The following is a 25130-nucleotide window of genomic DNA, read 5'->3' as shown; positions in this document are numbered from 1 at the left end:
CAAGTCTCAGCACTCCGTCCCCCTTCCTCCTCCTCCTCCTCCTCCTCCTCCTCTCCCTGCCTCCCTCTCTCCCGCGCCCCCCCCCCCCTTCTCTGGCTTAATGACTTCCACATGGGCTCTGGCAGCTGGAGCCAAGCCTCCCAGCATTGTCTGAAATCTCCAAATTTAGAAGAAATATGAAAATTGTCAACCACTCCTTCCTTAGGGGGTAAAAGCAACATTCGGCACCGGGGGCAGGTCAAGGCGAGGCGGTCACGTGGCAGGCGCCCGGGCCAATGGGGGGCCCCGGGAGGACTCAGCACCCGCCTCACCCCAACACCAGGCTCGCCTCTTCAGCTCATATAAGGTAAAAGGCAGAGGGCCCCTCTGTGGCCAAGGAGCAGCGGGCAAGGGGCTAAGGGGAGGGGGGCCCAGTGCCAGCCGTTTAAAAATGCCCCGTGGCGGTAAGGGGTGCCAGAGGCCCGGTCAAGTTAGTTGAGAAGCAGTGACGCCCCCAACCGTCCCCTAAATGGGCTGCCCCCCGTGTCCGGGCCACAAGGAGCCACACCTGGACCAGACCCCAGGAGAGGTAAGAACCAGTGGCAGACATGGCGTCTGCGAATCGGGGGGCATCTGTGGCATCCGCCGCAGGGGCATGCTGTAGCCAGGGGTCTGGTCCTTGCTCTCTCGCTAACCTGCTCTGCGCTTCCACCTTTCCGGGCCTCAGTTTCCCCATCCGTCCAGGGGCTGGACTGGACGATCTCTAAGTGCTCACCCTGCCCTGACCGGATGGGCGGGGTCTGTGGTCCAGTTGGCCCGGAGGGCTCTGTGGCTGTGGTTAAGTGGGGGGTGGGAGCAGAGCGAGCGGTCGGCGTTCGTGTCCTGCCGGCCCTGGGCCCATCTCCCCGGCTTCTCTGGAGACACACACTGCTTCTTCCTTGCTCTGGGAGGTTTGATTTCACAGCTCCAAAAGCCTGGGGCTCCTGGCAAGGAAAGCTGTTTTCAAATAATGGTTTCAAGAAGCAAAGCTGAGGCGAAGCTATGTCAGAGCAGGCTCCAGCAGACCGGCAGAGGGGCGGGGAAGGCCAGGGTGCTGGCTGGGGGCTGGGGACGTGGGCTCCAGCCCCAGTTCTGCCTCTCACTGCCTGGCCCCGTGGCCCTGGGCGGGCACCCTACCCTCTCTGGGCTGCAGTTTCCCATCCGTACCACAAAACCGTGGGACAACAAGGTCTCCGTGCAGGATGTGGCTTCTGGAACCCTACTGCAGCCTAAAGGGCAGCCAGTGCCGGAAGTCCCCCGCCCCCCACCCGAGTCCCTGAGCTGAGAGTCCATGCAGATGCCTGAAGCCCATGGGAGCGTTCAGAGGTTGAGCCTCAAGTGGCAGAAAGGAGCCGAAGGGTCTCTGACTGTAGGTTTGGCCAGGGGAGGGCCAGCCCACAGCCCCGAGGCCTCAGGATGAGCCTGGCCCTGTTGCAGCCTCTGGTGGGGAAGGGCCTGATCTCTGGACCAGGGGGTGCAGGGCCTCGGGGTGCCATGAGGACCGAACACACAGCAGAGGGTTTCAGGAGGGGTGACGTGGTGTGGTGGGGGCCTCGGAGGAAGGCAGCAGACACGCGAGGCAGGGCTGTGCAGGGGCAGAGGCCTGGGATCGGCACCAGAAGGTGTGCAGGCAGTATTGCTCTTCTGAATATGCTCTGACCACATCTGGGGCCCAGAGTGGACACAACCCTCCAACGCCAGCCCGCCCACCACCTTCGCTTACCCCACTCTGGTCACATAAGACCTGAGGCCATAATGGTCCCAAAGGAGACTCTGGAATCCAACTTCCTGGGTCCAATCCTGGCTCTTTTACTTCCCAGACGCGTGACCTTGGGCGAGTCACTTGCTATCCCCAAGCCTCAGCTTCCTCCTCTATAAAATGAGTATGGTTCTGACGTCACTTGGTAGTCATGAAGAGAGAGGGACACAGGCACCCAAGAGCAGGGTAAATGGGGCTGGTGCCATGTTACCACCGGACCCTACTCCTCTCGAGGGGCAAGATGACCTTAGCTCTGTTTAGAGAAAAGTGGGAATGAAACTCAGACAGGGAGCGCTCAGAGTTGCTGAAGAGAGAAGGTACAGCAGGTATGAGTTCAAAGGCCAGAGGTTAAGCCGTCGGTGGGGCCCCAGGAATCTGCATTTCAAGCTCCTGGGGGGAGCTCCCACACATGTAGAGTTTTGTGGGTTTTTTAATTTTTTTTAAACATTTATTTACTTTTGAGACAGAGAGAGAACATGAACGGAGGAGGGTCATAGAGAGAGGGAGACACAGAATTCGAAACAGGCTCCAGGCTCTGAGCTGTCCGCACAGAGCCCGACATGGGGCTTGAACTCACAGACCGCGAGATCATGACCTGAGCCGAAGTCGGACGCTTACCGACTGAGCCACCCAGGGGCCCCTGCACATGTAGAGTTTTAAGAATGCTGTGAGGCCAAGCAGCCGGGACCCTCACAAACACAGCTGAGGGAACTGGATCCAATAAGAGAGCACTGCTCTAGGTCATGCAGAGAGCCGATGACAGGGCTAGAACAGAAGCAGCCGGCCTCCCCAATCCCGGACTCCATGGTGGTGGTGCAGATACGACAATTATATTGCGATTGCCATGGTCCAGCCATTACCTAAGGTCTTTACATGAAACAATTCACTAAATCATCACAACAACCCTGTGAGGTAGGCGCGATTATGATCCCCATTGGACAGATGAAGAAACTGAGTCACGGAGGCTAAGTGACTTGCCTAAGGTCACCTAGCTCGCGAATTGTTAAGGCTGGACATGTATTGTGCCAGCTGCCCCAGCTGCTCTCTCCCCCGGGGTCTCCCACCCCCTGCCCTGCCTCTCGGCCACTCCACCCCAGAACTTCCTGCTGACCCTCCAATGTGGGGGTGACCTCGTGAATATACATGAAGGATTTCCTGGGAGGCCAGGTACCAGGCTGAATCACTTGCAGTATCATTTAATCCTCCCAGGATTACCCAGAGGCAGGAATCAGCATCATTTCGTTATCCCTAATTTATAGAGTAGGAAACCGCTGGAGCTCACCGAAGGTCACACAACTAGGAAAGTGGCAGAGGGGATTTGAACCTAGTCCGCAGCTCCAAAATACACGCTCTTGGCTTGCCCACCACAACACCTCGAAGCAGGGAGGAGGGATCCCATTTCAGAGAGGAGATTGGCTAAGACGGTGATCTCGCCAGAACTTGAAGCCAAGTGTTCTAGTTAGTTTCAAAGCCACTGTTTTTTCCTCAGCCCCACGGCTGCCCCAGGATAGAAAGGACTTTGTCCCGACTCGCTAAGAGCCACACTGCAGCTCTCTGGGCAAAATCAGCCCTTTCCCAGAGTGGCCAGTTGTGGGAAAGAGCTGACACACATCGCTCTGGGGAATAGAAAGTTCCAGGTCCAGTGTCACCGCGAACCCTCGGGGCTGTATCTGATTCCCCGTGCGAGCCCTGAGGAGCTAGGGAGATGGTCTCCGAGGTCCTCACCGCTGGGCTATGCCTGAGTCCTGCCTCAACCACTGTCTTCCAAGTGAATAGTCCCCAGGGCACAGGGCCGTGGGGTCGTGCAAAAAACTGTGATGAAGGCTTTTTCTGATGGTTGCTATTATGACTACTTTTGTCCACGTCTCCTGGTGCCTGTGAGCCGGAGTTTCTCTGGAATTTATACCTTGAGAGAGAGATTGCTGGGGTCTGGCCTACATGCCTGGTCAACTTTACAGGAGAGCACTGGCTCATCCTCCAAAGTGGCTGAACCAAGTTGCACTCCTACCAGTTGCATACAAGCATCCCCTGCCTTCACAACACTTAAAATGGTCGGATTTCTTTTTCTTTTCTTTTTTTTTGGGGGGGGGGGGGAAGAGGGAGAGCGTGAGCAGGGGAGGGGCAGCGCGAAGCCCGATACAGGGCTCGATCTCACAATCACGGGATCATGACCTGAGCTGAAATCAAGAGGGGAGGCTCGATTGACTGAGCCACCAGGCGCCCCCTAGAGTTTACTTTAAAAAAAAAAAGGATGAAAAAGAAACAAAACTCTGCTCGCCGCTGTCCACATGGGTGTCTAGAAGGCCGCCTTCCATACGCCAAGTGGCAGAGCACCCTGGAGGCCCTGGGGCAGGATGAGCACTGCTCACGCGGCCTTCCCCCGGCCCAGCGGTGTGAGGCGGCTACGCACCAACCAGAGGCCGCCTGCCCGATCATCTGCAGGAATTTGGGGGAAAGAGCCCACAGGGGCTGCCATCTCCGGACGGCCTGTCTAGACAGGCCCCGCGGGACTTCACCACACATACGAGGGCCACAGAGGCGGCCCCCTCCCTGCTTGCAAAAGAGACTTATTGGCAGCCACGCTTCTGCACCAGAAACCTTTTCTCCAATTCAAAACCCGCCTTAGCGCACAGCATGAATCACCTATTCCCACGGCCCGTGGAGACCAACTCATCCGGGCCCCTTTTGTCCAGATGAGGAAACCGAGGCCAACTCCTGAGCGAAGGGGCTTTCAGAGGTGGGGTGATACTCTTTGCCCAGGTGAAGAGGGGACTGGGATTGGGCGGGGGGGGGGGGGGTCAGACGGCTGCCAGAACAGGGCTAAAATACAAGAGGCTGGTGGGGGGCGCCTGGGTGGCACGGTCAGTTAAGCCTCCAACTTCGGCTCAGGTCGTGATCTCACGGTTCATGAGTTCGAGCCCCGCGTCGGGCTCTGTGCTGACAGCTCAGAGCCTGGAGCCTGCTTTGGATTCTGTGTCTCCCTCTCTCTCTCTGCCCCTCCCCTGCTCATACTCTGTCTCTCTCTCTCTCTCTCTCTCTCTCTCAAAATAAACATTAAAAAAAAGAAAGATGCAAGAGGCTGGTGGTTAAAGGTGCCGAATGGCAGTCAGGCTGCCTGGGTTTGAATTCCAGATCTTTCTCGTAGCATCTGTGTGACAGGGGGCGTGATAAGAATTCCTGTCTCCTCAGGTTACTGAGTTGCCTGGATTAAACAGGCTCAAACGCATGAGGCCCTCAGATCAGTGACCGGGCACTGAGCAAGTGGCCGGTAACAAATAACTGCTAAAATGTGCTAGCAGCCATCCGGCTCGTCCACACAGGGTCTGCTCCAGGACCCCCAGGGCATGCCTGAAACCGCAGGGGGCGCTGAACCCTGTACATATTGTGTTTCTCCTATGCACACCTACCAGTGACAAAGTTTACCTTAGAAGTTAGCCACAGTAAGACGCTAACAATAACTAATAACACAGACCAATTAGAACAACGTCTCGTAATAAAACTTCCTCTCTTTGTGATGATGTGAGAGGAGAAGGTGCCTACCTAATGACGCAGGCGCTGTGACACAGCGTTAGGCTGACCTTCTGAGGCGACTTCGGAAGGCGGGTCACCTGCTTCTGCACGGACCGCCATTGAGCGCGGGTAACTGGAACCGTTGTACTCAAGGCAGCTTCTTTGGGAGGGAGGGAGGCGCCGTAGTGGGCTCCAACTCTTCCTTCCCTCGGGGGGGGGGGGGGGGATAAACTGCCCTTGTTCTTGCAAAAACACCAACTGCTGCATGCTGAGTCTTCCCAGGCGCCCGGCCCTTGGCCCCTCTCTGGGGTCCCAGAGGCTCAGAGAGAGGTAGTCATTTGCCTGAAGTCACACAGCTCGTAAGAGGCCAAGCTGGAGCTCAGACCCAGGTCTGGCTGGCTCCAGGACCCCGTGCCCGTAGCTCTAGCGCCGCCCCACTGAGTCAGTGAGCGAGAGTTGGCCTGCCTGATAGGACCGATTAGGCATTTGGAAAGGGGACTGTTTGAAGCCTGGTGCCTCCTTCTAGATTAAGTATTGTTATGGTGAGGGGATAGATGGAGCTCCCCCTACCCCACCCCCATCCTCCCCCCCTCTCCATCCACACACTTGCTCAAGGGCAAAAATGCAAACCTTGGCCAAACCATCCTTCTGGCCAATGAGCACCCCGTAGTGTGGACCGAGTACCCTTGGGGGGGCCCATCAGTCCTGGGTGCCCCTCACCCAACACCACCCAGCAGAGATTTGAGGAGGGGGCAGTGAGCCAGACCAAGGCTGGAAGAAGCAGCCTCACCTCAGCCCTCCCTGAGCACCCGTATGGGCCGCAAGCCTAGGTCCCTTCCTGAATGGCCCTCCTCTGCCCCAAGCCATGCTTCCAGGGAGAAGGAGAAGCCCCGAACTGGGAAACACACTGGCCCCAGTGACCTTAACAGGGACACTGCTCAGCTGCCACTAGCTTCCACCCTGTACCATCTTCCTCCTCCTCCTCCTCCTCCTCCCTCTCCTCCTCCTTCTCTTCTTCCTTCTCCTCCCCCCTCCTCTCCTCCTCCTCCTCCTCTTCTTCCTCCTCCTCTTCTTCATTCGGCAAGGATGGGGCTGAAGTGTCCAGAGGGAGGCTGCCGCCTCAGGATGGCATCTGTAACAGCCAGGGCACCACCCCTGGCTGGTCTGCCAGGCTCAGAGGCCACTGGCCTGTCTCCCCAGAGCCTGCCAGACCTCAGGCATGTGACCTGACAACCCCATTGAATCCAGGGGTGTCGGCTGAGATAAGCTGGGGCAAGATGGCGATAAAGGGAAAGAATCAGGCTAGGGCTCGGACCCCAGCTCTGCAGCTAACACACTGGGTTAAGTTCCGCTGTCCCTCCGGGCCCTTTAGGCTGTGATGCTCCATGATTTGGGCTGGAAGGGAGATCGCTTGGGTCATCCCATGGGTGATGGTGGCTGCCTGGACTGTCAGGGAGGGAGAACCTGGAGTAGGGGTGGTCGGAGCAGCATGGCATGCCCTGGATAGACAGCGAAGAGAAGGGAAGGCTTTCCAGGTCGAGAGTTCTGTGTGCGAAGGTATGGAGGCGGGACTAGGAGGGCATTTTCAGAACAGCAAACAAGCGCGTTTGACGGGAATGGAGGGTAGGTCTAAAGCCGGGTGAGATCTGAGGCTGGCGAAGTGGGGAAGGTTGGATGGCGAAGCGGCCTTAATAGCCTGCAACCAAAATGCCATTAAGTGGTAGATGTCCTTCTTGGTATCTGTCTCGGGAGGGAGTCCCTTTCTTTATTTAGCCTGCTTGTATCCTTTCCCCAACACCGTCAGGCCAAGAGCCCCAGCGCAGGGGAGAGCCCTGGGAATTCGGCATTAGTGACTCTGAGATATCAAATAATGGGATAGGAGACCTTGGGTGGGATTAGGAGGGGTAGGGAGCCCGAGAGCTGTAGTTGCCATGTTTAAACCTCCGAGGAGCTTTCTAGGGAGCAGACACTTGTTCTTTGTAACCTTAAAGGACAGGACATGCAGTCCCAGAGGGGCAGGTGTCAGTAGGAATATTAGGAAGGAGCCTCCAAGAGTCTGTCCAAAGAGAGATGAGGTGATTGAGCTCCCCATCCCCAGAGGTATGCAAGCTTAGCACGGACACTATGGAGAGAAATCAAGTTAGAAGAGTTTGAGCCTCGTGGCCTTTCCCACCACCAGCCTGGAACTTCACATCACAGCCCTGGCTGCCTTGGGACCGAACTCCCCTGCTGCCTGGATGTCAGATTCCCAGCTAGGCATGACATCAGTTCTGCCCTGACTTCACAAAGGCCCTCTGGGGACCCTCCTCCCCTCCACTTCCTTTCACCCCACTGCTGCTTTTCGTCCTTCCCAGGGAACCCACCAGGCCTGACCAGGGAGACCTGGAGCCTGCTTGTAAGACTGGGTCTCCAGGGAGCATTCAGCCGATGGCCTTCCACCCCAGCAAGAATGAGGCAGAGGGGGCCCGGGTCCCTGGGAGCTCTGTTCACACGCCCCCAAGAGTCTACATGGAAATTCCAGGAGGGTCACAGGGAAGCTTCCAATTTAGAACAAGACGCTTTATTTTTGTCCCTATTTCTTTCCTGTCCCTCTTTTCCCTTAGCAGTGGGTGGGGGTGTCACAGGAGGCTGTGAGAGGAAAGCAAGCCTCTTTGGGCTGAGTCACAGAAAGGCTGGGTGTGCAGAGATGGGCCGTGGGCAGATAGGAAGGGGAACCACACAGGGCAGCCGTGTGGGAAAGAGTAGAGAGAGGCCAGGGCAGAGCCACGGGGACAGCCAGGCCTCGGCAGTGACACCAGAGCTCCGTGAGTTCTGGGTTCAGGCTGGGGTCAGAGAATCAGCCCGGATTCAGGATGGGGGTTCCCAGGAACCTTGGGCACTGGGTCCCCACCTCAATGGATTATAAAGCTACAGAGTAGTACTGAATCCCTCTCGCTCACCCTGGCGATCCTAGCAGATGCCTAGTCATCATTCCTGGTGTTGAATTTTAAACTCATAGTGTCATTATCCTGTTAGAGTGAAAAGGGACCTAACAAGAGCGTGTTATAGATGTGGAACCTTGAGGCCAACAGCGGGGTGGGGTGGGGGAGGGACTTGCCCAAGATCGCACTGCCAGGGTGGCCGCCTAGCCCGGTGCATCCTTCTTTGCCTCTTCCCTGCCTGTATCCAGAGATGGAAGCTACGATATGGTCCTCAAAGCCAAGGGAAGGAGACAGAAGAGAGGCAGGTGCCCCCCCCCCCAGGACATAACTATCCCCAAGAAGTAGTCAAAAGATGACGGTGTATCTTGAGTTCTAACTGCTCTGCTCAGGAACGCTCTTTTCCTGTCCAGAGATAGTCCCTCACGTTGTCAGCTGCTGCAGACGGGAGGCCTCCTGCAGAGGAAAGAGCCCAAGGCTGGGAGGGGAAGCCCTTGGTTCTATTCTTGGCTCTGCCTCAACCCTCCATATGACCTTGAGCATGACCATGAGTATGAGGTCTTTTCTGGCCTCAGTGTGTTCAGAGCGGGGCTGGACCCAACCAGCTTAAACAGTCAGAGATTCCACCCATGATCTGCCTCAGTCTCCCCTCCTCTCTCCCTGTCTCCATCCATCTAAGCTTTTGCCTGAGCACAGGAAGTCAGCCAGGACGAAAACAGCAACCTGCAGATTCCCCTCTACTGGGAGCAGCATCCTCTATGCCCAAGCTCTGCTGTCCAGCCTCGGAATTCCCAGAGAGGCAAGAAGCTGGAACGGCCCTGAAGATCACCCCAGTGGGGGAATCAGAGACCAGAGAGGTTCAGCATATTGCTCAAGGTTACACAGCAAACCATGTGCAAATGGGAAGTGGGCCCTTGGGTCCCCCGATGCCCAGACCAGTGCTCTCTCCACTAACCACGCTGCCCTTTAGAGTAATGGGCATGTTAGCCATCCACACGTGAGCCTGGGATCTATTTACCTTGACACCCCAAATGTCCACACAGTCTCTTTCCCTCTCTGGGATGCAGTTTCTTCTAAAAACAGGGAGATGGGGTAGACCAGATGTTTCTCTAAGGTCTTGCACTCCATCACTGGGGCTCCACCAGGACCCCAGGGCTTTCCAGTGTGGCCACCCCAGCCCTCTCTTCACAGACGATGGAGCTACCCTCTCCCACTCCCCCCAACCGGCCAGGACATCCCACCAAGTCACAGCCCTCACCCAGACTGTCCCACCCTGGACCCCAGGGCTGGGCCTCATCCAGAACTACAGGCTCCTGGCCCAGCTCCCCCTCTGGGGATCTGAATTTTTCTTACCATAAAAGGGCAAGCGTGCCTCTCTCCCCGTCCCTGCTGCCAGCCCCGCTGGGGGAAAGGCTGAGCTATTTTTAGAAAACTCAAGGGTTTGCTCCTGGACTTGAGATGGAGCTTGTCGGAGCCTGCAGCCCGGGGAGCCCCTTCCCCATCTCCCTCGCCCGCCTTCTCTCCCTCTGCCCCTCTTCTCACCCCTCACCCCCTCTTCACTCGCTTTCTTCCTCGCCCTGCCTCTCTCCCTCTTGCCCTTCGGTCAATGACTCCTCCCTCTTCCTCCCCGTCTCCTCTCTCTTCTCCCCCATCTCATACACAGCTCCCCTCCCCCCCCATCCCTTCCTTCAGATCCGGCTTTTGGAAGATGGAGAAAGTAACACATCTTCACCCCCATCCCCTTCTTAAACACTATTTACAACATAAATTCCAAACATCCGCCATCTGGTTCTAGGAAGGGCCAAAAGATATTTAGAAAAGGAAGTCATGATTATTCCATCTTCAAAGCCAAAGGAACTTAAAGGCCCCCTCTCTCCCGCCTCCGTCCCAGGGCCTCTTTGTTAAGATCTAACAGATTAGGATCCCTCCGTGAGTAGAAAGAGCCAGTCCCAGCTGGGCCTCGGACTGCATCACTTTGAGCCGGTTGCTTCTCCTCTCCGTACCTCGGTTTTCCTCATCCGAGCAATGGGCGCGAGACGAGGTTGCCTCCAGCACTAACGTTCTGAGACTTTGAGTCCTGCTGCAGAAAACCCACCTGGCCCAGGTCCCTGTGGCCTGCTCTGGGCTGAGCATAGGGTGGGCTAGAGCCAGCGGGGGAGTTCCAGCCTCAACCTTCGGTGCCCCTTCTCTCTCGCTCCGTGGAGATCCATGCAGACCGTCCACCTTCCATCACACTGACACTAACACCAAGGGCATGGGCTGGGGTCAAGCCATCCCCCCAGTGGGATACCATGGAGTCCGGTCCCCTCCCCACCACATCACAGTGAGGCCCAGAGAGGGGAAGGCTCTTTCCGCAATCACACCGCGTGTCCACAGGTGACCTGGATTCTAACCGGCTGCTCTTCCCATCCAGCACGCTCCAGAAGAAACCAGCATTTGTAGTATCCAGAGAGCGTCGCTCAGAGCCAGCAAACCGGGACCCTGGAGGCCCCCACTTCTTTGCAAAGTGGACAGGGCAGAAGGGAGAACTAATCCCTTTACTGCGGTTGGTTGGTTTTAAACAGACAGCACGCTAGGGAGAAGTACAAGAAGCCTAACGAAAATGGAAAGCCTCCCTGCTTCTGGAGATGTGCACCTTTGCCGGGGTCCGCACACCTCCGTTTACTCTGCAAATGCTTCTTTGCCCACAGCCCCGTGTCCACCTCAGTGAACACAGGCCTGACGAAACGCCGTGAGACACTCACCCAGGCTGTCGCTGGGGCAGCCGTGAAAACGCGTGTTGGGCTGGCCGAAGCCCATCCTGAGCCTGACGCTCACCGGCCGTGTGACCTTGAGGGAGCGCTATGACCTCTGCGAGCCTCAGTTTCTCAGGCTGGAAAATGGGAGTGAAAACGGTACGCAACTCCTCTACGTGATTGTGAGAAAGCCAGTGCAAAGCACTTAGCGAGCGTGGGGCGCATCGAAAGCTCTTATTAGGATCACAGCAGGTCCCGGCGTAAGTGGGTGGTGGCTACTGTAACTGTCACTGTGTGTCCCTGCCTTTGTTCTCACTGGAAGGTCACAGTGAATGAGAAGCACGGGGGTCCTCTAGCCCCCAGCCTCCCGGGGCCTGAGCACCAGGCTTGGTATTAGGGGCCAGGCAGGTGGAACCCCCTTCCTCTCCCTCTCTTCCTCCATCGCTCTCAGTTCAGCCTCAAACTGCATTCCCAGGGCTTGCTCAAAAGTCCCCAGCAGCAGCCTTCCCTGGGGAGGAAGTAGGGAGCGTGTGAGGCTAGTGAACTCAGCTGGGGTGTCAAGGGGGTGGGAGGGCGCCCTGGGAAACAGAGGCCCGGAGAAGCCGCATCACAGAGGGGACATGGAAAGGGGCCCCACGTGGTGGCTCCCACCCCAGCATCCACATCTTCTGTGGATGCCTCTCTGGACCTTTGCCCCCATCCTTCCTGCTTCCCTCCCTCCCAAGCCTATGCCTCACTGTGGGTCCAGCCCCGGGCTCATAATGGAAATGCAGCCATGTATGTGGGCTCCCTACATGCCAGCAACTGCGCCTGCACTTGACACGGACCTCAGCTGACCTTCACAAACAAGCCTGAGGTCAGGGACCAAGTTCAGAGAGGTGAAGCCACCAGCTCTTGGTCACACAGCTAGAAAGAGCTAGGGGGAGGTTCGGTGCAGACCTGCCTGGCTGCAGGGCCTGGGTTCTCTGTTCTTTGCAAACGTATGGTGGAAATCCCAGGACCCTGGAGTCCAAGGAGGACACAGGCTGCAATCTGTGTACATGCGTGAGGCAGCAAGGAAGGGGAGCTGAGGGCAAGGAAGCCCCTCCAGGGGGACCTGGCTGTGGGCACGGTTTCCTGTGCTTGCGAGGAGCTTCGAGCTCAGCCCTCTCCCACTGTGGTGCCATCTGGCTCCCACATGTGGCCCACTCCCAGGCCCTCGTGTTTCTTGGAAGTGAGCAAAGCCAGCAGAGGGCACAGCGGCTTTTGCAGTGACCGTAATGATGTGAGCTTTGTTTCAGGGTCATCTAGCAGGCCGCTGCTCAGGCTGGATGGAGCGTGAGCCGCCCTGGGTTCAAGCTTCCTTCTGATTCTTGCCAGTGGATGACGCTGGGCACACTGCAGAGCCACTGAGAACCTCGGTTAAGCGGGGAAGTTACTCCTACCCCTGGCGGAGGTGGTACCTTCAGTTATGGAAAGAAGCACTTTGCAGGGTGAAAGCCTTGTGCGGCTCGAAGCGGTCACGGGCGGCCCCAGGGCTGTCCCCTCGGCCTTGGCCACTGTGGTAACCCAAAGTTTGGACCTACCCCTAAATGGCTGCTTTCTGACGTCTGAGGCCAGAGGTGGAGCCATTGGTCAGAGGATCGTCTGGGAAACTTTCTTCCAGACCCATTGTTTCGCGTTGGGGCCTTAGTGTGCTGGGAAGGGACCGTGGCCCCTGCTGCTCTTGGAGCTTAGAGCCGCTCAGAACACTCCCTTGGAAAGCCGGGCAGGTAAAGTGGGGACAGTGGCTGCCTAGGGACTGAGGAGCAGGCTCTTTGGAGCGTGGAAGATCCTAACAGCCTCAGCCTCAGACTTCTGGGGACCCAGCAGGAGGCCAGGTCCATATTCAGTTCCTCAGAGCCCGGAAGCCCAGTCAGGACCCACGGACGGCAGGGCTCTGGCCACAGGGCTCCCCAGCATCCTTCTGAAAGGCTGTATCTTTGTTTCTTTCAGGCAAGGGCACTGGCCGGTGGGAGCCACTCTTGCAACGCTGACATTGGACGAGCAAGCACCCCAGAGAGGGCCTCCTGAGGACCAGAGAGGAGGGCAGGCGGCAGAGGCCCTGAAAACAGAGCTGTGAGTGCCTCCCCCACGCCTTCCACAGCCCCAGCCCTGCCACTGGGGACTCCCGCAACAGCCCTGCGCCCCAAGATACCTCCCCATCCCGACCCTCAGAATGACCAGGAAACCAGGCCTTGCACTGGGAAGAGTTGAAGGAAGGCCCTGCTGACGGAGGGGGTGCGGGCCATCAAAGTTGCTACATGTGGGCTGTAGGAGAAAAGAAGTGAAGTCAGAGAAGGGAAAACCAAGCCGGAGCTAGAAATCCACCCCACCCTACGCTCCCTACAAGCTAGCAACGAAAGCCTCTGCGCTACGGCGAACGACAGCCTTGGGGGAGGACAGCAGAATTCCCTGGGAAGGAGTACACAGGGTCGGGCTCTAGAAGCAGACAGACCTGGGCGTGGTGAGCCTGGTGATAACCAGCTCACAGGGCCTCGAAAGGGTCTGTGAGGTCAGGCGTGTGCCCGCTGTTGGGCACACGGCGAAGCCCAAGAAACCCGTCATAGCTTTCGTCCCTTCTACCACATTCTTCAACACTCGCCAGCTTTCGTTCCCCGCGGATGGAGCAGGCAGGGGTGAGGTACCAGCTCTCTAAGGCAGGTAGAGACACGGAGGCAGAGAGAAGCCGAGGCGCTCACTCTCAGAGTGGGGTTCTGGCACCGGGTCTCAGGAGGGTTGGAAAAAGTGGACAAAGACCTAATGGCGGGAGAGGGGGAGGCAGGGCTCTGGCAGGGAGTTGACGCTCCAGGACAGGTGACGAGGCCCAGGCCTGGCTTATATAACGCAGCACACCTGTTCACCTCTGCACACGCCCCACGCTCGTTTGTGCGAGCAAACGTGGGCCCCCGCACAGCACACACCCCCGGGCCCTCACTCGCTAGCCAATGAGCGTCAGAGCCCTGGCCTGAACAAATTGGATTAGGAGGGCTGCAGACACCTCTCCCCGCTCCTCCCCTCCCACCCCCCCCCCCGCCTGCACTGTCCAGCTCCGACACTGAGCAGACCTGCGGGGCGGCCAGCTGCTGTCCCTCCGCCATGCTGACAGTCTGTCCTCCGTCCTGGAGACCTGCCCCTGGGCCTCCAGGAAGAGGGCTGGGGGTCTGAGAGGATGCCGGGATGACGGATGGGCTGGCCCAAGAGCACACAGGATGTCGGTGCTTGTGCAAGGCTCGTCTCTGAGCTGTTCCCAGCAGCCCATCCCCTCCTCCCCTCCCACCTCCCTTCCCAAAGCCTCTCCCGTGATCACTGCCGCCAGGGCCCAGAGCCCCGGCTCCCAGCAGACCCATCCTCGTCAGTCCCACAGCTGGGCAGGCAAGAACTGGTCAGCCTGGGAAAAGATGGCCTGGGGACAAGACACAAGAGAGAGAGAAAAAGGAGCTTATGAACAGAGACAATGCCGATTATAAAGGTGACATCTCAGTGTGTTCTCATGCATCGTTTTGTTCCATCATGAGAGTGGGCCTGGGAGTTGAGAGATTGTGCCCATAGCACAGATGTGACTACTGACGTCTGCTATTCAGGGATTCCACAGCTCCCCTTTCGTGAGCCCTGAGTCTGCTCCAGCCCCGAATGGGTTGCTGGGAACACCGAGGAACGCCTTGGTGTGCCCATCGCTAAACAGGTCAGGCTCCTTTGGGCTTGGCCGCTGGACACTGGGGGCCCCCCGGTCTTCTGAGGGAATGGCACCAGTAGATAGATGCCTTTTCCATATGGCACAGGTGAGCGGCTGAATATTACAGCGAGAGCAGCCTTAGCAAGCAGCCCATTCCAAACACAGACCCTGAAGGCCGACAGCCCCAAGTTCAAACCCTGCCTTTCTAGCTGGAGAGCTGTAGTCCAGCTGGCCTCGCCAAGCCTGTTTTCCCTTCTGCGAAATGGAGGTACAGAAGCTCCCCTTCGTGGGACTCACCGTGAGGATTAGTTAGTACTTTCCATACCCTCATTTGACACAGGGAGACACAGAGGTGGGAGAGGGAAAAGGCCTGGCCAAGGTCACAGTGCAAGTTGGGGATTAAGTCGGGACCAGGTAGAAACTCTCTCATCCCACCTCCACCCCTCATCCCAGTATAAATCCTCCCCACGGTGGGGGCGGGGGGGTGGGTGGGGAGGGGGCTGGCTGGCTCAGTCCGTTAGGTTAAGCTTCTGACTTTGGCTCAGGTCACGATGTCACAGTTCGTGAGTTCGAGCCCTGCCTCAGGCCCTGTGCTGACAGCTCAGAGCCTGGAGCCTGCTTCAGATTCTGTGTCTCCCTCTCTCTCTGCCCCTCCCCCGCTCACGCTCTCTCTCGAAAATGAATAAACATTAAAAAAAAATCCTCCCCACGGGCTCCACCCCAAGTAGCCTAGAGGCCATGACAGGCGGCTAAGCAATAGAGGCAACTATGGAGACATATCCTGGGACCCACCCCGTACCTTCAGCCCTGCCGCAGCCTCGGCAGCACCAGAGGCCCAGGTGCCCAGCAGTGGCCCCCAGCCCTCAGTGGTGGTGGAGGGTGGGGGAGTGCAGTGACAGTGACGGCTCTGGCCCAGAGCAGCCTGCCCATATAAGGGAAGGAGCTGGGGAGGCCTCCTCACTTGGGCCTGGCGAGAAAACCCAGACAGCCACTGTTTATTTTCTCCTTCCCAGCCTCCCCGGAGCTTCCCAAGAAGACAGAGGCTCCCCCGGGCTGGGCTTGGCGACATTTCCTGAAGACAGTAGGGAGCAGTGAGGGGAAATTGGCCCGTTTCTGGGAGCAACGCCGCAGATTGCCAACAGCCGGCACCAGGTAAGAATCCGCCCGCTATGAGTCTAAGGCCACCTGCTCAAGTGTCTCCTTGGACACAGGGGAAAGGGAGCCACAGAGAGGGGAAGCACGTGGGAGAAGTGACCACACCGGTAGAACTCAGGTCTCCCAAATGGCCCGCTGTCTCCTGACTGGGGACCAAGAGTAAGAAGGAGCCTCTGGTGGGGTAAGTGGAATAGGAGGGCTGTCGACCTCCTTCTCATCTGAAGGAGACCAGGGGTCAGGGCCAGCACTGTCTGCCTGCTGGACAAGTAAGAGAGACTCAAGGGAAGAGTTCTTGGGCAAGAGGACACGCTTCCTGCATCTCTGCCCCTCCTCCCAGCCTACCACCTCCTCCTCCAGGAAGTCCTCCCAGCTCTCCGCCTGAGGCGGGAACCTCTTTGTCCTCTAAGACCTTGGCAGTCCTTTCTTAGGCTGTCTCTGGTGCCACTTGGATCTGTGCCCTATTCACCTTGCCAGGGACATTCTTCTTCCATTTTAGCCTGACTGCACTCCTCCAGGGCAAGGACATCAGTCCCACCTCCCCTCGGCACATAGAAGTCACCCTAGGCCTGCTGGATGGGGAGGTGAAATGGTGAGACCCTGTCTCAAACCCAAAGGATTGGTAAATTGGCCAGGGGAGGAGACATTCGGCATAGAGGTTAAGATGAGGGAGCCGGGGTTGGCTGTTCTGAGTTAGGAACCCAGCTCAGCTCCTAACTCCGTGGCCTTGGAAAATTCCCTTCTCACAGAGCCTTGGGGATACGAAGGGATTAGCACAATTAAAACAGTCAACAAATGACTGCTCTTATTACAGTCGGCGTCACTGTGATTTTCCTAGCTACAAGGAACAGAAGTACGCAGCCTATAGCCAGAGGAGAAGCAAACAGCTTCCCCCAAAGGCTGCTCATGGAGCCCTGTCCCTGCATCACTTTCTCCCACGGGAACATGGGCCTGCCTCCCATCTACTTCCTGTTTCCATACCCAGGAGGGGGGCTCTCTCGGCCACAATATTCGGAGCCTAATGGGATGTGCGGAAACAGCCCGCGCCTCCCCTGGTTCGAGCCAGGCTTTTGCCCACAGAACCATCTCCTCCCCGTCCCGGTCCCCCGCGTGGAGGTCACAACATACCCCTGCCGGCCTCACCAGCTGTCCTGAAGGTCCAGCGTCACGGGGCGCAGTTGTCCGAGCTGCAGTCACGCAGACGCCCCCTTTCGTATTTTTGCCACGTCTGCAAACCGTCACAATAGTTTTACATTTAACACGAGTCACTGGCAATAGGTGCGTACAAATCGCTACCGTTCATGAGAAACTCTAACACTGCTCGTGACGAGGAGACGAAGGTAAGAAAAAGCAGAGCGAGCCCCAGGCGGTGTGATTACCATCCCCCTGGTACGTGGCTTGCAAGGGCCTGGGCCTGAGGCCTGAGACCCGAGGGGAAGACGCAGGGACGCCAAAGGTGGGCAGCTGAAGGCTTCAGAAAGAGTTGTGCAGCAAGGGACGCGGGAGGCTGGCTTTATCAGCTTGGTTCCTGGGGCCCTGGAAAGTTCACTTTGTCGTGACAGCCCCCGGCCCCCAGCTTCTTACTGAAAGCTTCAAGCTGTCAGGCCCGGCACGTTCTCTCGCAGGGCTGGTGGGAGAGTGGCGTGGACAGGCTGTGGGCTGCCCAGGACCCCAAAGGTGGGTTGTTGGAATCATTCCCCAGCTAAATGCAGTTTGGGAAGAGTTCCTACAGGAGAATTCCATATTAAAGAAAGGCATTTCTTTGGCTGGGAATACCTCAAGATGGGGCTGTCCCTCTCAGGAGGCCGTGGGGACTGAGCTGCTCCGAGTGGCAGACCAGAGAGAGAGACTCTTTTGATTCGGGCCAAATTTCAGATTTCTGATAGAGGCACAGGAGATACTTTTTTTTTTTCTTTTTTTAAGGAAGTGTGTGGTTTTTTGCTCTCTGCTAAGGAGAGGATACCCACCGCCTCCCCTCTTAAGCCTTCAGATATCTCTGAAAGTATACGTCATGCACCACATGTCGCCACATATCAAGGCCACCACAGTAGACATCCAGCAACGCAGGAAGGTCCTCTGGGGGTTCCCGGAGAACTTGGCGGGGCAGGAGGGACCGAGAGAGCTCTGCCTGCTCACTCAGAGGTTCCCACTCAAGCCCGCTCTCAAGAGGAAAACAATTTATCTATGTAGCCATTCATTCATCGACCAAATGGCATTCCCTGGGGCCCAGTATCATGTACAAAGACCACAGCAAGGCCCAAGGACACCCTTAAACCCACAAATGTGGGCGCTCTCCCCGGGGAACTGGATACTAGCCCAGTCAGGCCCAGGTGCTATTTGCAGCCTGACCCCGGATAGCCCAGTCAGGCCCAGGTGCTATTTGCAGCCTGACCCCGGAAAGAAACAGATTGAGGAAAACAATTCAGCCATTCAACCAATGCTTAATGAGCGTCTACACGGGGGAACCTACCTTCAGTGGTGAGCCCAGCCAGCCGGGTCCCTTCCCTCACAGGTGGGCCACACAGCCCACAAGTGGGGGAGGTCGGAAAAGAGAATTGCACACCACGTGTGACACAGGATTAGAAAGTGGACACAGCATGTGTGAGGACGTTGACCAGGGCGTCCTGATGTCTGAGGCGGTGGAGGAGGGCTTCCCAGAAAAAGCAGCCTTTTGAGTAGGCACGGAGCACTGGGAGAGGAGCCAGCAGGGGGCGTGAGGGGGAGCACCCCCTAAGAGTCCAGAGGTGGTGGGCACCGGAGAAGAGGAAGAGGTCCTCGTGATCTTCAGTGAGGGTTTGGGAATTTAGCCGGAAGGAGGGTGAGCACTTTCAGGCTCGTAAGCGTGGAGGCGATAGGAGCGTTCCGGAAGGATGTCTGAGAAGGATGGCTGGGGAGTCGGGAGGAGCCGGAGCAGGAAGTCCACACAAGTACCCTGAAGGTGCCGTCTGGCTGGAATGAGCAGCGGGTAAAGGTGGGGATGGGGCCACCGTATCGGGTGAGCCCAGGCTGCTCTGCAAAGACAGAAGCGACCTGCCCAGAGCAGGGCTGGTGGGAGATGCGAGGGGCTAACGGAGAAGGGGTTTCTCTTGGGGGTGAGGACGTGGTCTAAAATTAATGGCGACAGTGGTGGCACAACTTTGTGAACATATTAAAAACCATTTCGTCGTACGTTTAAATTGGGGGGGGGGGGCATGTGGATTACATCTCGACAAAGCTGGTTTAAAAAAAAAAAAAAGAAAAAGAGGGGCGCCTGGGTGGCTCGGTCAGTTGAGGGTCCGACTTTGGCTCAGGTCATGATCTCACGGTCCATGAGTTCGAGCCCCGCGTCGGGCTCCATGCCGACGGCTCGGGGCCTGGAACTTGCTTCGGATACTGTCTCTCCCTCTCTCCCTCTCTCTCTCTCTCTCTGCCCCTCCCCCACTCGTGCTGTCTCTCAAAAGTAAATAAATGTTAAAAAAAAATTTTTTTAAAGAAAAGGGAGGGCGAGGGTGGATGGCCCTCGCAGAGGGCTGGGACGGGACGGGGGCGGGAGGCTCAGTGGGGGCACTTATGGCAGCGTCTGGCGGGGGAAGCCGCGGGCCCCCTCACGCCCCCTCTCCCGCCTAGGGTGGAGTGGCCGCCACGCGCCCCCGGCACCCAGCAGCGGCGCCCTGTCCCCCAGCCTGAGGTGCAGTGCTGCATCTCTGGTCAGTTGGGAGTCTGAGATGAAGCACTGTAGCTCGGGAAGGGAGAAGTTGTTCTGCAGCTGTCAGCCCGGAAGCCGTAAGTGGCCGCTGTGCTCGGGGCCACCAGGAAGGCTGGGAGTGTTTCCAGTCTCCATGCTGGCAGCTGCTTGTGCTGAGGAAGCTCCTGGACCCCAGGCCTGCCCGGGCCACTGCCTGCTTCATGATTCGGGGCGAGTCCTGACTCCTCCGGGCGCCCCCGTTTGTCCAGCTGGAAGTGAGATGTTGGGGCATTCGGCGGTGGCCGTTATCCGGACAACCCCGCCTCTGCTTTCTGTCTCTGAGCCCATGGCACACACCGCTCATCAGTCAGGGCATCCTCTCTTGAGGAGTTCAGATGCGCCTTTCAAAATCCTTCCCAACACTAAGTCCTGGATAGCTACAGGCAATAACGCAGAGCTGAAACCCATTCATCCTGTGTGGACTGGACGGACAATTCCTAAAAACCCTTGCAGAAAGACCAAAGTCCCGAGCTTTGACTCAGACGCCTCATCCTTTGAGTGCCTAACCTTGGCTCCAGGCAACGTCCGACCCGTCTCAGAGGCTTCAGGCAAGCATGGAACAGCAGAGGAGACTCTCTGGGCTAAGCACAATCTTATTGAACCTCCCAAGAAGCTTGGAAAGTGGCCAGTGTTACCGACCCCTTTTTACAGATGAGAAAACTGAGGCTCAGTTAAGCCGTTCCCCCAAGGCCACACAATGATCGTGTTAGTCAAGGTCGTAGCCTAATCTGTCCGCTTTCGGGGTCGTGTTCTTACCCAGTGCGTGTGATTTTGGAACCTGCGGGTGGGGGTGCAAGAGGAGGACATGATAAATGAACCTGGTCTTCTCCTTACATCCTGGGTCACTTTCAGCAAAGACAGACCTAGCCGGTTTCCACGAATCCTATGGACTGCCTTACTCCACCCCTCCTCCCAAACTGTATCTGTCTCACCTTATCCGGGAGGTCCTCTCCTGTCCCATTTTACAGCTGAGGAAAGCTGAGGTTACGTGGTTTTGCTGGAGACGACCAGGGGAGGAAGTTGCTGGAGACTGAGAACCGGATCTGCCCAGGGTTTAGACTCAAACCCTCCCTCTGGCTGGAGACTCGGGAATACATACAGCCCCCCGTCAGTCATGGGTGGGGAGGAGGGGGACGGCTGGGAGGCCAGATGGTTTCTGGTCAACAACACGGCCTTTGACTGCAGGGAAGGTACTTTCCAAGGGCACTCGAAGTTCCAGTCACTCCTTCTGGAGCAATCAGCCAGTCCTGCAATGCGTGGCATCCACACTGGCTTCTGCAGATGGGGCCGGAAGCCGAGGAAGACTCCCGCTGGTCCTTAGGGACGTGGCGGGGCCTTGGTGCTGAAGGCCCCTCTCTCACCTTGTCCTCACGGTCCAGTTTTCCCAGGAATCCCTTAGATGCTAAGATGGGGATTCCTGGAAATACTGTTCTTGAGGTCATGGTTTAGCAACTGGACTCACCTCCTTCCCACCCAGAGCTGTCCCCGTGGGACCTCAGCTCAAGCACAGGACGAGGCTCCAGGAGAAGGCGGTGCGCTGGAGGTAAGAGGGCTTGCACACGGTGTTCTTGACCTTTAAGCGGCTTTTTCTTTCCATTTTGTCCGATTCGTAACATTCCTGTGAGCCTGGATGTGGGAACTTCACCACCGCTGTACTCTTGGGAAATCTGTCGCGGCACTCGGATGAGGAGTGTTTGAACCAGGTCGCCGTAAAGTACATGCTTCTCCCGGTCCTCACCTCTGCCCCTCACCCCACTTCCCAGGGTGCCCTGTGGCAGGGGCCACGATAAGGCATCTACCTCATGGATAAACTAATGAACGGACGTGAATTTATTTTAACAGTTTATTAAATCAGTTAGAGAAACTAAAAACCATAAATCTTAGTTCCATTTGGAAAGCAACCACAGAAAAATGAAACTTTTTTCAATCAAAGCCCAGAAGACAAAAGGCCCAGAGCGCCCTCTTGTGGTGATACCTGTCTCTACTTACTCTGGGAACACGGGGACTCTCCCTCTCACACACACACACACACACACACCCCCTGTGAATGCATTAGCCCATCCATCACCTCATTACCTGTGACGCCTCCACCACTTAGAGCTTACTTCTGTAACCTGGCTTTGTCCTCAAAGCTCTCAGTTGTGGTTGGTGAGGCTGACAGGTGAAATGACCAGCCCAAGTTCACCCAGGCAGCCAAAGGCACAGCCAGAGTTGGTTCCAAGTTCGGTGGCCCACGGCGAGTCGTCAGCCAAAAGCAAAAACTACAAAAAAATAAAAATAAAGAGAAGCTCTGTCTGAACAGACGCAGGGAATGCCAGTGAGCAAATGCCCGAGACGCAAGGCAGTCCAGGCGCTGCACTAGAACTTTCTGCAAATTCTTCCTAGTGCTTCTCAATGGAGTTGGTAGGGGCAGTAGGTGCCGTGGCCCCAGAATCCTCACCTGCGGGTCTGATCCCTGTACTCCCGGGGACCGGGTGGCTCTCACCTGTGACCTGGCCTGTCTTCCCGGCAGGCCACATCCTGCCTCAGACATTTAGGAAGGATGAGATCCCCTCCCCCTCATTCACAGACTGGAGCCGTCTGAGCATGGAGCTCGCTGACTCTCTCCTAATAAATAATCGTAGCAGCTCCCACTCATTGACTGTTTGCAATCTGCCAGGCACCGTGTTAGACCCTTCACAGGCATTGTCGCACCCAGTCTCCCAACAACCCAGTGAGGAAGGTTCTGTCATTGACTCCATGTCACAGACCAGGAAGCCAAGGCTCGGACAGGTTAAGAGACTCGCTCCAGATCACCCACCTGACACTGAGCTGGGAACCCACCACGTCTGTGTTTATACTTCTAACCTGCCCTTGCCCCCTCCCTCCCACTGGCCTGCCCTACCAGGCAGGGCTGTCTCCCCGGGGCTTCCCCGGGGAGGGGGTAAGACAACCCTCCGGTGAGACCCAAGCGGTCGGTTCTGTGCCCCGTGATTCTAATAAAGCGCTGGACCCTCGACTTGTGCCCTGTTTGTTTCTTGGGAACACGGGAGGAGGGGGAGGAGGAGAAGGCAGGGAAGAAACCGACAGCCTGTTTCCGTGTGTTTGGGCTGTCGCAGCAAAGGATCAGACTGGGGCAGCTAAGACAAGAGAATTTTATCTTCTCACAGTTCCAGAGGCTGGAAGCGGAAGATCAAGGCGTCAGCGAGGTTGGCTTCTTCTGGGGCCTCTCTCCTATGCTTGTAGGTGGCCGTGTCTTCACTCTGTGTGTGTGTCTGTGTCCTAATTTCCTCTTCTTATAAACCAGTCATATTGGATCAGGGACCAACCAATGACCTCACGTAACCTTAATTACCTCTTTATGATTTTTAATGTTTGCCTATTTATTTTGAGAGAGAAAGACAGAGCGCGAGCAGGGTAGGGGCAGACAGAGAGGGAGAGAGAGAATCCCAAGCAGGGCTCCGTGTCGTCAGCGCAGAGCGCAATGCGGGCCTGACCCCGCGAACCGTGAAATCGCGACCTGAGCCGAAATCAAGAGTGTGATGCCTGACCGAGCTGAGCCACCCAGGCGCCCCCTTAATTACCTCTTTAAAGCCTCTATCTCCCGATACCGCCACATTCTGAGTCACTGGGGGTTGGGATTTCAACATGAATTGAGCTGGGGAGGACACAATTGAGTCTAGAACACAACCCCAGCTGAGATAATCCCCAAGTGCCTTGGTTGTCAGCTATTTCCAGAGGCCAGCATAGACATCAGTCAGGACCCACCTCGGGGCAGTCAGAAGCCCCAGGAAGTTTCCATGCTCTGTCTAGAAATGGCTGTGGATGGTTACGGACGGAAGAGTCCCACAAGGTAAGACCCCCTGGGGTGGGACCAACTCATGAACTGAGGAGCCTAGCCACGGCCACCTCTCCCCTTCAGCCCCCCAAAGTGTGACTGACCGGGTCCAATAGGAAATCACATCTCACACAGGTGTTAGAGTTCAGAGTGAACTCTGGACTGTAGCTGTCCCATAGGCATCACGGCCAACACTCAGGGTCATTTCATTTTTTTTTTTTTTACTTTTATTTATTTTGGGGAGAGACGGAGCAAGCAGGGGAGGGACAGAGAGAGAGGGACCGAGGATCCAAAGCAGGCTTCTCACTGACGGCAGAGAGCCCCGGGCAGGGTTCGAACTCACGAACTGCAAAATCATGACCTGAGCCGAAGTCTGACACTCAACTGACTGAGCCACCCAAGCGCCCCACTTGGGGTCATTTAAAATGGTTTTTTTAGTGTTTATTTATTTTTGAGACAGAGAAAGACAGAGCATGAACGCAGAAGGGTCAGAGAGAGAGGAAGACACAGAATCCGAAGTAGGCTCCAGGTTCTGAGCTGTCAGCACAGAGCCCGATGCGGGGCTCGAACTCACGGACCGCGAGATCATGACCTGAGCTGAAGTCAGATACTTAACCGACTGAGCCACCCAGGCGCCCCTTTTCTTCTTCTTCTTTTTTTTTTTTTTAATTTATTTTTGGGACAGAGAGAGACAGAGCATGAACGGGGGAGGGGCAGAGAGAGAGGGAGACACAGAATCGGAAGCAGGCTCCAGGCTCTGAGCCATCAGCCCAGAGCCTGACGCGGGGCTCGAACTCACGTACTCACACGTAAATACGAGATCCTGCGTTTCCCTTGCAGAATTTCAGCGCGGAGACCATTTCTGAACACAGCCCCAAAGTAGCAACAGCTGTCACACATCCCTAAATGCCACAGGCCTCTGTCCTGTGGAGAGAAGGAATTGGCACCCCCGGTGACAAGTCCAGGGAAATATCCCAAGAAGTATAGGCCCAGGCTCTTCTGACAGGAGAGTCTACACCTCCTTTTGCTGCTGGGAAGCCTGGACCTTCCTGCTGGAGGAGTGGCAGACGGGGCTTGACTGGGGCAAGGGAGAAAGGGCGCCCTCTTGTGGCCTATCTGGGAAAGACAAGTCTTGCTTAGGGCCTCCCATTATTATTTGTTATTATCAGTGACCATTAGCCAACCCATTTATGTACGATTGGGCGCTCAAAATGCACCTCCCATCCATGATCTCATTAGATCCTCGCTGTGAGGTGTATATTGTCATCATACTTTTACAGAGGCCCAAAGAGTTTAAGCAATACTCGTTAAAATAATATTGCTATTATTACTAATAATAGCACCTGATTTATTGAGCCCTTACTCTGTGCCTGGCCCTGTGAATTTGTTTTATACGTATTGCTTCATTTATGAGATGTGTGGTGGTCCTTATGGTACAGATAGAGAATGGATTCCAAGCATTAGACACGTGTCCAGGGTCCCATAACTGGTAAATAGCTCCATCCGGAAGCAAACCCGGGAGAGTCTACCGGGGATAATCTAGCACCTGCCCCACAGCCAGAACCATTTCTCATATAAACTTGGAGAGAAGAGTGTCCAATCTGGTCTTCCAGCTCCCAGAAGATTCCCCAGCTGCCGAGGGGTGGGAAGAATGCCCTGGGAGACTTCATCCACCACGACTGAACCTGCTACAGATCCCAACGTACTGTTGGCTCCAAGGGCGTGCTGTTGGCCTTGAAGCCAACAGCCCCTCATGAGGAAGCATCTTCTGCCTTCTGGTGTGCCCTGAGGAAACTGGCACCT

General features: G+C 56.5%; 1 long non-coding RNA gene across 3 annotated transcripts; it reads left to right on the top strand.

Annotated features, from left to right (window-relative positions):
• The first annotated feature begins 331 nt into the window (after positions 1 to 331).
• LOC122493675 lies at positions 332 to 22506 on the top strand. 3 transcript variants are annotated; one of them, XR_006300019.1, is made up of 5 exons: positions 350 to 568; positions 10896 to 11099; positions 12915 to 13037; positions 15648 to 18116; positions 18160 to 22506. It is a non-coding gene; the product is annotated as an uncharacterized LOC122493675 (long non-coding RNA). The 3 variants fall into 3 exon arrangements; XR_006300017.1 differs by lacking the exon at positions 10896 to 11099 and having other exon boundaries at positions 332 to 568; XR_006300018.1 differs by lacking the exon at positions 350 to 568 and having other exon boundaries at positions 3877 to 11099.
• Positions 22507 to 25130: the final 2624 nt, after the last annotated feature.

Source organism: Prionailurus bengalensis, chromosome A1, assembly GCF_016509475.1.
Source record: "Prionailurus bengalensis isolate Pbe53 chromosome A1, Fcat_Pben_1.1_paternal_pri, whole genome shotgun sequence".
Lineage (NCBI taxonomy): Eukaryota > Metazoa > Chordata > Mammalia > Carnivora > Felidae > Prionailurus > Prionailurus bengalensis.
The sequence above is the reverse complement of the archived record's forward strand: the minus strand, read 5'-3'. Positions and strand labels throughout refer to the sequence as shown.